The sequence below is a fragment of the Nannobrachium achirus genome (assembly GCF_963921795.1).
Source record: "Nannobrachium achirus genome assembly, chromosome: 21".
Taxonomy (NCBI): Eukaryota; Metazoa; Chordata; class Actinopteri; order Myctophiformes; family Myctophidae; genus Nannobrachium; species Nannobrachium achirus.
Genome location: NC_137828.1, coordinates 57,294,978 through 57,307,204, shown reverse-complemented (window position 1 = coordinate 57,307,204; position 12,227 = coordinate 57,294,978). Strand labels below are relative to the sequence as shown.

Here is a 12,227-nt window from a genome sequence, read left to right as displayed (position 1 = left end):
ATTAGTTTTCAGTTAAAATGACTCCTTGGCCATAAAATAGGCCTAATTGGCTAAGGCTTAGCCAATCATGTCATTCAAGTTCACCTGAGTCCTCTTAGTCCCCGTTTGAGATTTTAGTCGACTAAATAAGTCTACAGTTGATTTGGTTGACAAAAGAATATTTTGGCAGGGCAATACCTTTTAAAAGCCTGTTTATTTAAAGCCATTATTAAATGGTGAAGTGTTTGTGAGGAACATGCATTTGTGGGATGCATGGGATCGCACAGCTGAGTATAGGCCTATCAGCATTATGGCCAAGAAAAAATGTACAAATCTCTGCCAATGTCAAGCAGCTCTTGTTCTGCTGTTGCTATAGTGTGCCAGCGGCTACATCATTGTAGCGCATTGTAGTCCTTAGCGGCCATTTCTTGGGTAAAAACACAGGTGTTTCATTTGTTTGATTGCATAGAACTAATGCTTTACTCCAATCAGAACACCTGTGTAAGGCTGTGTTTACCCAAGAAATGGCCGCTCTTAGAACTACATTTGGCACACCCCTTGTTTAGAGCAGTGGTAAACCTTTCAGTTCATGACCCAATACATACTTGCACCTGGGGGTCTCTTGTGTGTTGTGTCTCCTCCATAGGATCCCACTCTCAGTGGTCTGTTAGTGAGATCTATCGAGGAGACTGATTGATTGATTGATTGATTGATTGAAGACTTTATTAGAGGTTTGCATTGCATAGGAAAAGGTACAGTTAAGCCCGGATCAGAGTCTACGGTGGAGAGCTATCCACCGCAAATTTGTCAGAAAAGTCAGAAAATAAGTGCAGGCCATCATAGTCACGGCCCACGGTGAAGTCCTTTACCCCGTCTAGACCGGTTCAGGTCGACCAATCAGTGAACGGGTGTAGAGCCTGTCTGTCTGATAGTAAAAACAGATGTGTTGGGACTCGAGGAATGATGTAACGTTGTAGTTTCATGACTCTTGACCCGACTATGATCCGGGCTTTAGGCTACACCCAAAAAAGCCTATGGCTTGTTTCAATTTTTAAAAACTCATATAACATTGAATGACAGACAGATAATCTATAAGAAACACACACACACACTATACGTTTTTTAAATGTGTATTATTTTTGTTTTATTTGTAGTTCGAAATCCGTTTTAATTTAGGCTACTATTTACAGGCGTCTCGCTCTGAGATATCCTGCAGGGGGCGGTATTGAATGTATCTTCCAACCTGGCAGTGAAAGCCATATAACTCACCTGTCAGTTGTCATAACAATATAATGTCATTACATAATGTATGCCTACTTCATACTTATCACCTTCCTCAGGAAAGACTGTCACAGGTTTAAATATTAGGGAATAACTATGGCAACGATCGAGGCCTACTGAATGTTTGGAAAGGGTAGCTTTTTCTTCTTTCCAGAACAGAGTTGAGTGGGAGTAAATTGACTAAATTCACACCATAGAAGCATTTACATTGCAAATCAAATGTGTTTGTTATAGCTTTGTGTCAATTGGAATTAATATTGTCCACATCCAATAGGCCCTATGTAGGAGGACTATGTCTATAACCAGCATTTTAGCTTCACAAACTGCCACGGTGTTCATGTGTGTTTCACACAGTGCACAATACAACGTTAAAGTATGGCATTACAAAAAGTAGGCTACATTATTATTGTGCAAATAAGATTAATGCAGCCAGCCGGTGTTGGCATTGTCTTTAGTTGTTTGGGTGGAAGGCGGGGCTGTGATGGGGTGATTGATAAGTGGAAGCACCAATAAAAGAGCAGAGAATTCAACAATGGGAACGCCTTCGAAGAAAGGCGACCAATGAAAGAAACGCTCGAGGACCTACGCGGAGCATCATGTCTATGGCTGATCTGAGAACAGCTCTGAGTAATTCCTATTCCCACCAGTAGTGTAAAGTAACATTTAAGTAGGCCTACACTTACTTTACTGTATTTAATTACACTTTTGAGGTATTTGTACTTTACTTGAGTATTTCCAATTTCCAATACTTCTACTCCACTACATTTCGGATTTGAAAACTTTAGTTACTAGTAAGTTACTTTGCAGATATACATTATAATATTATAAAACATATACCACTTTATAGCCCTATTTTATACATTGGCTATTTGAACATTTTCAACATTTTGTACTTTTACGTATTAAGTATGCATTTGATGCCAACACTTTCATACATTTATTTACTCAATTACATTTTGAATTCCGGACGTTTTACTGTAACATTGCAGTATTGATACTTTTACTTTAAAAAAATATAGCCTATATACTTTTTCCACCTATGCAAACAGTTCATGACCAGGGTGGTATGGGGAAAAAAAAAGAAAAAACCCGTACCACTGATCCCAGAACGGCGGTGTCACTCACGACCTTACGTTGGTGTCGGTGTGTGGCACGGACGGACCAGAGCCTTCTAATCAGAGAGTCCTGCCACTGCGGGGTCAGAAACAGCGCTGGTCACGTGGTTCATTGTCACTTTACACCTCATAGACTTCAATGCATTTTGTAAACTTCCGGTTCGCCGTTTGTCACTATACGCCAATAGATGTGTGCGTAGAAGACCTGGCCCCATGAAGTGAACGGGAGTGACGCAACTCTTCATTCTAGGGCTCTGGGACGGACAAGTAAAGATGGGATTTATGGTTCTTTGAAGTGAGCCGGATCTCTGGGATCCGTTCCTTTCAAATAGCCGTTCAAAAGACTCATTTTTGTTACTTATCACTTTGTAGATTTTGATTATAATTACAAATAACTTCAACCCTATATACATTTATTTCGGACATACATAGGCTATAGGTAGCCTATTATACCTGCCATTTGAAAATAGCCGATCTACAAGCTCACAATGCGTCGCAACGTGACGCATATTGTGAGCTTGTAGATCTGCTATTTTCAAATGTTTTTTTTTTCTCCCTACATTTTATTCATTGGAAAACTTATGAAATTGGACATTTTGCATAAGTAGGCTACTTTCTACTATTTCTACTACTTAGTGCATTTTGATACCAATACTTTTGTACTTTTATTCAAGTAGGCAGAATATGTCTACATTGGAGTGTTGATACTTTTACATAAGTAAAGAATGTTTGTACTTTTGTTTTTCCACAACTGTTCATTTAGAAATGAACGGCTCCCGACTGTGAACCGGATCCCATCGTTCATTTCAAAGAGCCGTTCAAAAGACTCGATTCGTTCGGGAACGTCCCATCTCTACGGACAAGGCGTTTCGTTTTGGGAAAATGGGTTGTTGCTGACGGAGTAGAGATTGAGCTGCTCCTGCTCCTCAAATCACGGTCTTTAAAATAGTTTTTATGAATTGACGACGTCCATACGTTTCGGTTCCCCGAGGGATATTTAAAGCAATATTCTGACAAGTTGAAGAATAAAGAGGGCTGTTTCTTTCTTTCTTCGCCGACCCGCCGAAGCCACAGTGAGTAGACTATCTATTCAATACACCGCCGCCGCGCATCTCCCAACTTATATTCACGGTGTTGTGTTGTTGTTATTGACTACACTACACGTTTGCTAAACACTTGTGTACTTGAGGTCTTGGCGCAGCAACAATAACCCACAATATTCACAGATTTCACACCGAAGAACTGAAATTAACATGAAGAAGTTGGGCGCGGGCGGACAAAATTACATTTCTGTATGTTGTGTGTGTGTATAGTAGACAGTCCAAAACACACACACACACACACATACACACACACACACACACACACACACACACACACACACACACACACACACACACACACACACACACACACACACACACACACAAACAAAACAGGTATCCATCCCTCGCACCTCAACAACAACAACCATTCATTGCAACCAATATATAAGTTAGCTCAGTGGTTCTCAAGACTCTTGCGAGCAACGGACCCCCCAAATTGATATGGTTCAGAAAATTATTCAAAATATTTTACAAAAATGTTCTAATAGCAGGTGTACAATTAAGCTTGTAATTTTTGAAAAGCCAATATCGGCCTACATGGATAAAGTGTTTTAAATGATTTTGTTTAATGCTATGTTAACTAACTTTGCTGGGGACCCCACTTTGAGAACCACTGAGTTGGGTTATACACTGTTGGAATCAGCAATCACTGGCTGGTCCTCATGTCACATCTGTTCTCGGCCTGAAGGAATACAGAGCTCTTATAATGTGCACGACGCAAGGCAAAGTCAAGTGTGCGTGGTGACATGGATGGAGCTTGTCACTGGCTGACAGCGCCAAGCAAGCCGCACACGGAGTCATAGTGGGACGGTCTGTGTATTTGGAGGGCAGTCTCTCAATAGATCCCATGCTAAGCTTAACCACTTAAACCCCTCTAGACTAGTGTCAACTGGACTTGAGAATACAGCTGTAAGTCACCTGTGACCACTTTTTCCGTACGCCAAACCTCGCCAAAAAATAGCCGATATACAAGCGCACAGTGTGTCTTAAAGCAAGGCATTATGAGCTTATAGATCAGCTATTTATATGGCAAATGTGTGGGTCAATTGGTAAAATGTTTTCTCACACTTGCACTTACTACTTTATTACCACATAACTTGGTACATGTCTAACACACTTAAGGTTGTGTACATCTGACTGACAATTATTAGATTTATCAGGAGGGCGATGTGATTTAGATGCATATCATAATTATTTATTTCCGGTTGGCATTCCAGAATTTGACAATTCATGTTACACACACCCACTCCATCACTTACCCATTTGAATTGGAAGTCGAAGATAGTATTACAGTCATGTGCTGTTTGTACAGTCGCTTCGTGTTTTTCTTTTTCCATGCGGGATTTGTTTACCTTGAAATAAATGTTGATTGCAGCTGTCCTTGGACTTTCTGGAGCAGATGTTAATAATATCCCATGATGTTAAGGGACAGGGGTTCTAGCTGTCCTGGTTTAATTTTTCCACAAGGCACTGATGTGCAAGTGGGGTTTCAGAGTTGCATCCTTCAGTGCAGTCAGATCAGACAGAAGGCCAATGGCAATGAAGAATGAACCCTCAGCCATTATTGTCATAATGCCCAGTTTATGAATGTTTGAATGTGTTGGCTAATAATATTGTTGGAGCGAGGCTTATTAGCTGTCCTTCTGACGTCTGAGTCTATTTGGACTGCTCCACAGTGTGCATGCTCTGGCTGTGAGAAACTGACAGAGGATGACCTTCTTAAACGACTATTCGAATGAGACACAATGCCAGTGTTTACTCGGACAAAACCTCGATGGGTTTTTCTCAGCAGTTTTGGCTAGCTCTCTCTACTCTCACTGGGAGTAGCCTCGTTCTCCTTTTACATCTTGACAGGAGGAGGTGGGAGGCCTTTGTCCTGCATTTCCAAATGAGCAGCTTTTCTCTTGGGGTGATTCTGATTGTAGGTGAATTAGCCCACTTAATTACTTGGCTTGCATTCACGTATAGCAGTGTAGTGAGTGATGTGTCATTATCATGGTCGCGTTATGTTATTGTAAAGTGTCTAGTGGATCCAAAGACTATTTCAAGCTCACTGCAAACAGAATAAATGTATCCTTTTTTGTGGCCTCTTCGGTGAGTGGAACGCAGAGAGGAACTTCAGTTACACATTGACTTTGATTTTAATATTCACAGGCTTGGCAGCTGCCGGACAAACAGGTGCGTGTGTCTGGGGTATGTTTGGCCAAGTTCTTATGCACGTTTGTATGTGCAATGCACAAAGTGCACTGGTACGGAAGTGGAGGCAGCCAAGGTTAGGGTGGGGTCAGCAGACAAGGCTCGGTTTTGGAGGGACTCTGCCCTGTGTGGTTGTCTGAACAGGTGGCTACGAGCTTGCGGCCGTGGCCCGTGCATAGCTCACATTCCCAGGGTTTTGTTCCTAGAGCAGAGGGGTCACCCAGCCGGGGGAGGGAGGGTCTGGGAACTTGTGTGCAAGGCTCTACTCCCAGACTTAATCTTAGCAACCTGCTGATTGAGACAAAACACTTCTGTCATGATATGACATCTCACGGGACCACTTCTCCCTTCTAAGCTCCTACTGGGCATATTAGAAGAAGGGCGCTTTTAGCCTGCCTTGATTGGGAGGTAATCACAAGATGCCCTCACATGTTGCTTGAGATGATGTGCTTGCCCTCTCTGATAAGCTTGGGCAAAAAAAGCCAAGTGATAATTTGTTTATAGTGAAGGATTCACCATATGCAAATGTGTATGCTGGGCTAAGAGCAGAAGACCTTTTTTAGATAGAACACAGAGCTGTGCTGTATTTAGACTTCTTTATTCATCCATGGTATCTTTTTTTTTAGGTCAATTAAAGAGTTCACCAAGATGTGCAACTACTCAAACTCATCAGTTAGTGTTGCAATAGGCATATACTGTAGCCTATGTATGAATCACAAGATGAATATGCACAAGCCAAGAATTACAGAGTAGTCAATTATTCAACGTTTTGGTTTGTGTGTGTGTGTGTGTGTGTGTGTGTGTGTGTGTGTGTGTGTGTGTGTGTGTGTGTGTGTGTGTGTGTGTGTGTGTGTGTGTGTGTGTGTGTGTGTGTGTGTGTGTGTGTGTGTGTATCTACAGTATCTAATACCCTTCATTCTTGAGCAATAGCATGTCAATGTCTCCTCCCCTCTTAATGGGGAAGAGTTTATGGGGGATGAAAAGGAGTGCATTTTCACTTTTTCAGTGGTATCAGCACTGCCAAAATGAACTCCTTTTAAAGGCCAGGCCAGGTTGTGATTATGAGAAGTCCTGGCTCGCCCCTTTCTGAACACCTTGACTGAGAGGCTGATTTCTCCTTTCTGCTTTTACCTCTGCGTGTGCAGAAAATATGCCAGCTAAGGCCTCAGCAAACCAGGATGCTCTCTGTGGGAGTTATTGACTGACTCTAGTATTCAAATGTATAAAGTTACTGAAGCAGTTAAAACATATGAGAAGAAGAGGTCATCAGAAGGTCCTGGCATTCAGTACCAAGTTGTTGTTTCAACATCATTAGCTCATGAGATCTCTCTCTCTTCGCCTGTTGAACTGTTTTTGCAACCTTCCACAGAATCCACACATCTGGTCATTCTGGTGCTGTCCTGCTGACATCTTATGTGAACTTATTTAAATATTCATCCCCAGCTCAAATTGAGCAACATGAGCAAAGCATGTTTCAGACGCCCCTTCCGTCCATCCAACCATGCATCCGATCCGACCATAAATCCATTCAGGCTCTATTACTCCCATGGCATCACTAATCTCCATTGTGAGCCTGTGACCAACAGGGTGTGCTTATTGCCAATGTGCTGATCATGGAGGGATAGATTAAGGTGGTGCACTTATGCTTCTCTGGGAGGGTTGGGGCTGATGAGAGTGATCATGGCTAAACAGCCTTTTTTTCTCCCCTGGTGTTTGTTGGGTTACTGCCAGTCACTGGAAGCTGTGATACCAGTTCTGGAATGAGCCCACCCAGCACAAGTCAGCCATAAGACACCAGAGGTGCCTTCATTAGATCGCAGCCAGTGCACATAAAATGCTTTGCTCACCCCGCAGGCATGCTGCTCTCGCTCACTAGTACGACCTGAGTGACTCCTGACTTTGCTGGGCAAACAGCGGTGTTATTAAAGCAATGTGCATGGGAAATAATGGCAGGCTGTAAACCCCCAGGGACAAAGTTAATCTATATACGGTTTTATGCTATATAAGAACTAGACCTATGTAGAGAGTTAGAGTGAGGTGATTTGGTTACGTCCTCCTTAACGAGACAAGGGCTACTGGAAAAACAGGAGTTCAGTTTCAGTCATGTTCTTGATGTAAGGAGTTGTGCAACTCTCCATTTGGTGTCAATCCTTTTGACAGGATTAATCAGTTCAGTCAAACCAAGTAAGATAACTTGATAGTCAGAATGTCACTTAAGAACTCCTTTGATAAGGAACTCGAATAGGTTTCTTTATTTAGCAGCTAAAATAGAATTGTAGAGTTAACACAGACATGCTTTTAACAGCTTGTAGGCAATTTGTCAGTATAGTAGTCTATGTGTAGGCTTCTAGTATTACATACAGTTAGTGATGCAGAAGGCACACCTGAAGGACGTCAAGCTTATTTGTCACATGCTGATTTATTTATGAGGGTTTCCATGGAGCATGCCTAGCTTTACAACGACTATTCCCCTCATGGCTATATCCTGTGAATAATTCAACTCACGGAAGGGAACAGAAATAGGACCAACTGTAAACCTATTTATGTGGCTGTGTCTGACAAATCACTGTAACCAGATAGGTTTCATTGAACCTCAGTGTACTGTACAATGTAACTTAATTTAAAAACAAATTACATCACGATAGGCACTGTTTATGGACCATGGGTTAATATTCTGTCTCAGCATTGGCATGCTTTCTCTTAATTTCCATTACACAATTCACAATTATTTAGTGCATGGGTCAAGCAGAGAGAGAGAAACTGTTTTATGAAATGAAGCACTGAAGTGCATACACTGAATTGTACTTATTCAACATACAATATTTAATTCTGCACATCATTTATTAAAATATAGGCGTTATAATGTGTAGCACTTCCCCTAAACTGTATTTCATCACAGGCACACTATAGGCTGCATTTTTAAATGGATTTTTAAATAAATTATGTTATAAAAATAAAATAAAAAAACAGTATCAAGCAAGACAGTATTTTGCACTGTCGAACTAGACTCTAGTTCATGTTGGGCTTTAAAACATGAGGCATGAGCTATAATGACATTGATTGATTTTACTGCCCTTTGCCACTTGACTTGGCCTCTTCAAGTCTGTGTTGTCAGCACAAAACCACTCTGTTTATTGTTAGCAGTATCAGCCATACAAGCCTTTTACATTGCTGCCTGTCAGTAGTGTGTATCAAGTGCTGTATTAATTTAATGGGCCACAAGTTTGCCGTCTTCATTTAGTCTGTGTTGATATTCTGTGTGTTCCCTCCCCTAAGTACTTGTTTACAGAACGCCCCTGTGACTGTCTTCAATGGCTGCATTACAAGGTGGCAAACAAGGGCACATGAGAAGGTGGTGCTGTGGAATGGAACTGGGCCTTGTGTTGTCTGGGTGGTTGACCAGTCTGTTTACATCATTACCAGCGTCTCTCGCCCTTTGATCATGCCTGCCGGTAATGCATCCTGCTTCCACCACCTGACTCCTTTTGACTAGTCCTTGGTTGTGGTAAAAGACATTTGTGCGGCAGCCTGGTTAATCAACATCTTGTGGCAGGCAGAGAAAGTGGAGCGGAGCCCAGTGATATCTGATATTTACCTTTTTTAGTTTTTGAAAATGTTTTTGTAAAGCTTGGGTTATTTAACTCCTTTTTAGATGTGGTTTTATCTTATCATATTGGAGGCTGGGCTTCCCGAACTGAGAGCAGGAGAATGTCAATTCATACTGCCACAAACACTTGTGGATCTTTCTGTTGAAGGAAAATGAGGAAGTCAGCAGGGCTTTTCCCTAGAGTTTAGAGGTGTTCCAATGACTTGGTGTAGTAAAACAAGCAGCATGAAGAGGTATGCTTTCAGGCAATGTTGATTTAGACGGCACATTTTGATTTAGTTTTAGTATTTGTAATAAAATGTCATTTCTTTATAGTCAAAATGTATTTTTGCAGGCCTTGATGGAGTCGTAATGGCAGATTTTACACTTGGTTGCATGCTGAAAATAGCTGAGATCTGCTATTTTCAGAGCGCAACCAAGCATACAATTACTTGTCTTTTCAGTGCTACTGGATCTCTTCCCCACTAGTCCCTTCCTAACCTTTTAGTTTTTATCTGTTGACAAAATTGTCAATATTTAGTCTTAGTTTTAGTCATCATAAATTAGTTTTTATTTTGTTTTCGTCAGGTTGTTGAGGGTTTTTTTTGTCATAGTTTTAGTCAACACTGCTTTCAGGTCACTTACCGTATACACAACTGGTTTCAAACATCTGCAAATTAAAATATACAATCGGGCCCATACAGATTGTCTTCCACAGGCTGCCATGTGTCTTACCAGTAAGTTGGTACCATACCATCAATGTTGTACAGCTCGAGATTAAACAGACAACATTTTACTTCCAGTGATACATAAACAATGCAAAAAAAAAAGGTCCACCATAATTTGAGACCAGAGCATTGGCAGGGATGTAATTTGGCATTCACCCAGATGCATCCTCAAATCCAAACAACCGCAATCATTATTCTCTTCTAAGCAACATGTGTTGCTCACATATCAAAGAGCCGAGTTCTCTACCACGGTCGCTCTTAGCTCGCCACTAATTGCTGAGTAACCCGTGTAGAAAGACCTTCTTTAGTGCAGTCTTTTGGCTCTGGTGCAATTAAAGTGTGATATTTATAGGGTTTTCTTTTTTTTTTTCTTAGGCTGCTGGTGCCTAAGAGAGGTGTGCACACGTGTGTGTGTGTGTGTGTGTGTGTGTGTGTGTGGTGTGTGTGTGTGTGTGTGTGTGTGTGTGTGTGTGTGTGTGTGTGTGTGTGTGTGTGTGTGTGTGTGTGTGTGTGTGTGTGTGTGTCTGTGTGTGTGTGTGTGTGTGTGTGTGTGTGTGTGTGTGCGTGCGTGCGTGATAATGAATTCAGAAATGTGTGTCTGGTAATTGGCAGATTATATCCCTGTTTTAACAATGCTTCTTTTCAATAACTTTTATACAGTTGGAAAGCCTGTTTATTTAAAGCCATTATTAAATGGTGACGTTTTTTGCGGGGAACATTTGTGGGATGCATGGGATGCCTATGTGGATTATGGCCAAGAAGAAATGTGACAAATCAGCTTGACAAAGCCAATGTCAAGCAGCTCTTGTTCTGCTGTTGCTATTGTTTAGAGCAGTGGTTCCCAAACCTTTCAGTTCATGACCCAAAAGAGAGATTGATAGACGTTTCCCCCGGACCCAAACTAGTGAAAATAGCAGATCTACAAGCACACAATGCACGATTGGCTATTTTCACTACTTCTTAACTATTATTATTTATGTATGCCATTTCTTAGATTTGTTTGTTTGATTTAAAATGTTTAAATTATTTTAAAAAAATCATTTGAAATATTATATTAAAAAATATATATATAATATTATAATAAAAATAATAATAATGTAGGAAAAGAAAATGGGATTGTGTGTGAGCAGCTTATTGCAGTGCTGGTGCAGACAATTATCATGAAGTTATGAGATCAGACCTTGAATTTAAATAGAATTTGAATGGCATTTATTCTTAAGGGTGTGGCTTACATGCTTTGTAGGTTCACTGGGTCAATAGGCTTGTTGGTGGTATGTTGTTTTTCATATTAAAGGCCTTCTAAACTGCCTCTCTAGGTGGATGCCAACTTATTAACTTACTTTAGGTGGCCTTAATAACGTCTTGTAATCTGAGGCTCCTGTAATATTGGCCTGGATTATTAATAACAATGCTTTAAACCAACACTAAATTAATTAATTATATTGGTTGACACGACTTTGCACTTGATCATCCTCAGTCATCTTGATCCAGTTTACCATTGGTTTAGGCCCATTGTCCGAGGCTTATAGACATCTGCTGCTCCATTTGAAGAAAGGTCTTTAGCTGAAGCTGAGTGGCATTTGTTTTCTTCTCCTCTACAATGCCTGCATCTTCAGCATGTTGGCTTCAATAGCTGGGGGAGGACCAGGTTAAGTGATTGAAGTTTTTCTGTAGGGGGCAGGGAGCTGGTGCACAGATGCACGCGAGACAGCCGCGTGGTTCCCTGTGCCCTGTGTCCAGGACTGGTCATCGGTGCACAGTGGGAGACAGCAGTGTGGGTGTGGGAGTGGAGTGGGAGTTGGGGGGGAAAAAGGGTTCTAACCAACAGGGAAACCTACTGATGTGACTGATGTAGCTAGCTAAGCTACACCACTGGGGAAAATCTTCCAAATCTCAGCCAGGCGGGTAAGTTCAGAACTGAAATTGCTAGAAGTCATTTTGAACAATTATGTTTAAATTTACAATAACGTTGTGGTGGGAGGGGTGGATGCCAGATATACCAAGACATAGAGCTATATTTTCATCCATGGCTTTATCCCTAAACTTATTTTTTGCCATTTTGAAAAATATTGTAAAATACTTCAAATAGTCGATCTACATCGAGACGTTGTGAGCTTGTAGTAGATCATCTATTTGAAATATTTAAAAATGTTTTTTTCAAAATAGTAAAAATAAATGGCAAAAGAGTTTAGAGATAAGGGGTAAGCCGAGGCCTGGACAAAAATAGGGCCCAAAA

At 41.1% G+C, this 12,227-nt stretch overlaps 1 long non-coding RNA gene across 1 annotated transcript in view; it reads left to right on the top strand.

Annotated features, from left to right (window-relative positions):
- Nucleotides 1–3,335: 3,335 nt before the first annotated feature.
- The window catches only part of LOC308306986, a 58,621-nt gene continuing 49,729 nt past the window's right edge, over nucleotides 3,336–12,227 (top strand). Inside the window, exon 1 of the long non-coding RNA XR_013963193.1 lies at nucleotides 3,336–3,448. This is a non-coding gene — a long non-coding RNA (uncharacterized lncRNA). The remainder of the gene's footprint in view (nucleotides 3,449–12,227) is intronic.